Consider the following 5,022-nt stretch of genomic DNA (forward strand, 5'->3'; position numbering starts at 1 on the left):
CGTCATTTCTTGCGAAAAAGTTTATGGCCCCCTCCTTTTTGGGGAAAACACAGAGACGGCTATCACCTGCCTTCAAATGCTACATAATTAAGTTTTTCCAAAACCTTTGACCTTCGTGTGCGAACGCACACGCTATGCCCGAACTCGTACGGACTTGGTAGATTAATCTGCCACGAGTAATGAGTATGATGGGCAAACATCTATTAGGCGCACTACGAATGTAGTGTTGTGGACATGTTGGGAATGTGGATCCCACGGGGAGCGTGCAAGGGATAAGTCCCTGCAGACGCACTATCCTCTGTGCCCGCGGTGGCTCAGATGGATAGAGCGTCTGCCATGTAAGCAGGAGATCCCGGGTTCGAGTCCCGGTCGGGGCACACATTTTCAACATGTCCCCAATGAAGTGTATCAACGCCTGCTTGCAGCTAGGGTGTCCATTTAATTATCATTTTTTTCCAAAACTTTAGGAGGTGTCCAACGACTTCATTTTCCAACAGGATTGAACTCCACCATACAGGTGCAACAACGTTCATCACTTTCTCAATGACACTCTGCATCAGCACGGGACCCCGAGACACTGCGCTGTATTCTTGGCCCCCAAAAGCGCCACACATGACGCAAACGATTTTTTCCCATGGGGATATGTGAAGGAAAGTGTGTTCAACTCCCTTTTACTTCGTGACATAGAAAATGTGAAGAACAGAATAACAACTGCCACAGCTTCTGTAAAAGAAGATACTTTGTGTAAAGTTTATGACGAATTTAGCTTACGTTTACATGTTGTTTGTGCTGCTGCTGGTGGACACATAAAGTATTTGTAATGCATAGCTAAAACTTTAAGATTTTGTGAGTATATAGAAATTTGTCCCTATTTGTAGTATGTTTTAATCGATAAATATGGAGTTCTGAAGTCAGGTTTCTCTTTTTAAAACAACCTGTACATCTAATAACGGTTTTTCTACGTATTTTATGTGTGTATGCTTTCGTTATATAAAACTGCAGTCCGATTAATTTTCTTTGTTGGAGATGTGAGTATACCTTCGCCACGAATGCAAGATAGTACATGGTAAGGTCTGTTAGGCTAAAAGCCACTTCAATGGGTGGCAGATGGTTCGGAATTGGTGAACTATAACCAGTAACAGGTGAATTTTAAGATGGTAAGTAAAATTTTTTGTGTACTTTCCTCTCTTTGTGCGCGTGTTCGTTTGTGTGTGTGTGTGTGTGTGTGTGTGTGTGTGTGTGTGTGTGTGTTTGTGTGTGTATGAATAATAATGTGGCTACGTAATTTAATGCTTTTCTTCTTACACAATTTTTCGCTTTGTCTTAGTCGTAACATCAGTTCCTATAGAATCACCGAAGTTAAGCACTTTCAGGCATGCCTAGCACTTGTCTGGGTAGCCGCCAGCTTCGCCAAGCGTTGTTCGCAAATAGGGTGTACTCAGCTCATGTGAGGCAAACTGAAGAGCCACTTGACTGACAAGTAGCGGCTCCGATCTCATAAACTGAAAACGGCTGGGAGAGCGGTGTGCTCTTCACATACCTCTTCACACTCACATCTACATCTGCATCACACTCCTCAAGCAAACTAATGGTGTGTGGTTGAAGGGGGGGGGGGGGTGGTACTTCTGGTACCACTAACTTACCCCGTCTATCCTGTTCCACTCGTGAATGGTGCATGATATTAATGACTATCGCTAGGCCACTGTATTGGCTGTAATTTCTCGAATTTTCTAGTCGTGCAAGATGCATATGGGTGGAAGTGGTATGGCTGGCTCTGAGCACTATGGGACTTAACTTCTGAGGTCATCAGTCCCCTTGGACTTAGGACTACTTAAACCTAAATAACCTAAGGACATCACACACATCCATGCCCGAGGCAGGATTCGAACCTGCGACTGTAGCGGTCGCGCGGTTCCAGACTGAAGCGCATAGAACCGCTCGGCCACTCTGGCCGGAATGAAGTAGTATATTGTACAACTATTCCTGGAAAGTGCTCTCTCGAAACCTCTATACTAAACCTCTGCATGATGCACAACTAATGTGTGAAAATGGATATCGTTGAGCGTCTTGTTAACGTTCTCGTGCCTACTAAATGATCCCGTGACGAAATGTGCCGCTCTTTTTTGGATTTTCTATAGCTCTTCTCTCAGCGCCACATGGTAAGAATCCCATACTGATGAACAAGCGCCTTGTAAGTTACTTCCTTCATGGATGAGTTATATTTCCTGCAGCTTCTTCCTGTGAGTCTGTTTGGCAGCTGATTTTCAAGTACTTGTTTTATGTGGTCATTCCACTTAACCGCTACGGTCGCAGGTTCGAACCTTGCTTCGGGCATGGATGTATGTGATGTCTTTAGGTTAGTTAGGTTTAAGTAGTTCTAAGTTCTAGGGGACTGATGACCTCAGAAGTTAAGTCCCATAGTTCTCAGAGCAATTTGCATCATTTTTGAACCACTTAAGGTCGTTCTGGAGAATTTACATCTAAATACATTACGGTAGCTATTGGTTGCAGCAGTTCCTCATCAATACTGTGGTTGTACAGTATTGGTTTGCCTTCCGTATGCATGCGAAATATGTTATATTTAATTACTTTCGGGGTCAACTGCCAGAGACTGGACCATTCATCAATCCTCTGCAAAACTTCTGCAAATCGATACTGCCTTCTTTCGTTGCTATATTGTTGTAGCCACTTACATCATCTGCGAACAGTCTTAAAAAGCATCCGACGCTTTCTAATAGATCATTTATACATATTGTATATGGTAACGGTCCTATCACATTTCCTTGGGATACATTTGAAATCAACTTTAAATCTTTCGTTCCGTTAAGAGCGACGTGTAGAGTTCTTTCTGCTAGAAATTCTTGAATACAGTCGCAAAACTGAGATGAAGCTCTCTTTTTTTACAGGCTAGGTATCTAACACGGCTGTTAAACTATGGCGGGTCTTTCCCATTCCTTGAGATTTTGCGTGAAACTTACTTTTCTAGGTGTACTGAACGATGATTTGAATTTTTTTCATTTGTGCTCAAGATTTTCACCGTCATCACTGAGTATTTGATTATGACTGCTCAGATACTCTGCAAATTGTATCCAGTCATTCTTGGTAAGCAAAAAATCTTCCTGCCTTTCTTAACATTCCTTGCAAAACGTGCAATCTTAGTTGCTATATCAGCCTGATGCCCACTGACACCTTTCTCTGTGTTAACTGCACCATTCTGAAAATAGATACTGTCTTCTGGCGCTCCCTCACTGTTCCTAGGAAGTGCAAGACGTTAACTTCACGGTTTGGTTCTCTGACTATCTGCTCAAAGTAATTTTCAGACAAGACATTCAGAATAATGTCATACAAATCACTGTCTCTGGCACTAGTTTCGATAGCATGACTCTCCCAGTCTGTAACTGACAAGCTGAAGTCATGCCTCATTACAATAGCAACGTCAGGAAAATTATTGAAGATATTCTGCAACTTCAGTCCGGAACCACGCGACTGCTACGGTCGCAGGTTCGAATCCTGCCTCGGCCATAGATTTGTGTGATGTCCTTAGGTTAGTTAGGTTTAAGTAGTTCTAAGTTCTAGGGGAATAATCACCTCAGATGTTAAGTCCCATAGTGCTCAGAGCCATATTGAGTAAGTTGTCTCTGAAGCTCTATGCCACTACAGCTCGTGCCTCAGGCGGTTTATAAAAGCATCCGATTATCTTTTGACAAACTCTTGATGCTTATACGTATTCACACAGATCAGACCAAATTCAGGTTCCATCATAAATCCGCCAGATACTATTGAGATCATTTGCGACTAATCTATCCTTACGATAGATATTTCGATCTAAACTTAGGATGTTGTTGCTGTTCACTTACAGTTTCAACCAACTTTCAGCTCATAATACTATCTAAGCACTGTAACCTTATATAAGCGATACTGATTGTTGAACATTTCCATGGAAGCTGCTGCAGTTTACTAGTATCACATTAACCTTTTCAGTAACCGATCTCTGAGAACGAGCATTCTCTGAGAGCATTGTGGCTGATGGAAATTCGATTTTAGATAGCAGTTCGTCTCTGATTCCAAGGAGAGGGAGAGAATGTGCACAGCGCAGCTTCTACGCTACTGTAGCAGTCGCTTACTGCACGTCGACGCCTCCAGCCAATTCTGTTTGTGTCTGCTCACAATAAGCAGTCCGCAGCCGTATCACGCTGTGAAAAACATTAATATAAGATCTCAAAAAATACAAACAAAAGTTAAGACTAACTTAGAAAATTCTAGCAGATCCGACAAAAAGACAATTACACGTCTGTGGAGCTGCTCGGGTTGGAATGTACCCAAAGTGTAACGAAGAGAATAAAGAAGCACTAAAACCTGTTCTGCAACATTCCCACTATATCCTGTGACAGCAAGATCTGCAAGCTTTTGAAACAGATATAAACTTAGAGTATGGCAGTGTATGCATTGTACATTGTCTGTATTTGTTGAGCCAATGATCCTTCGGACATAGATGCAAATACGAATAGGATTGTACAAGGGCTATATGACTTACAAGTAACATACAATAATTTGTGCCAGACCGGAACTCGAAAGCAAGATTTCCTGGTTTACGCAAGCGGTCGCCTTAACCATCTCGCCCATCTGAGCATGCCTCCAGGGGCGACTCAAACTTCTATACGTCCTAGGGTCGATGCATGCATGTCTGAAGGAACAATGCATCGAACTATACAGACACTGTAAAACAGAGACACTGCCCTACATTACTTCATGCCAAAGCGAGGCAGTCTGACAAGCAAATCAGTGTCTCTCCTTCTGCCGCAATCACACGATTTTTATGCCAGCACTGTGGGGCGTAGACACTAGAACGTATAGAAGTTTGATTCAATACTGCAGGCGTGCTCGCATGGTCAAGGCGGTTAACGCTACCAGTTACGTAATATGGGATATACGTGTCCCAGTCTAGCACAAGTTTACGTATGTTGCCAGTAGAGTGTATAGCAGTCGTACAGTCGTATTCCTATTTGCATATGCATTACATAA

General features: G+C 42.7%; 1 non-coding gene across 1 annotated transcript; it reads left to right on the forward strand.

Moving 5' to 3' along the window:
• Nucleotides 1–302: 302 nt before the first annotated feature.
• Trnat-ugu lies at nt 303–377 on the forward strand. The gene has a single exon. It is a non-coding gene; the product is annotated as a tRNA-Thr (tRNA).
• The last annotated feature ends 4,645 nt before the right edge of the window (nt 378–5,022 follow it).

Source organism: Schistocerca piceifrons, chromosome X (assembly GCF_021461385.2).
Source record: "Schistocerca piceifrons isolate TAMUIC-IGC-003096 chromosome X, iqSchPice1.1, whole genome shotgun sequence".
Lineage (NCBI taxonomy): Eukaryota > Metazoa > Arthropoda > Insecta > Orthoptera > Acrididae > Schistocerca > Schistocerca piceifrons.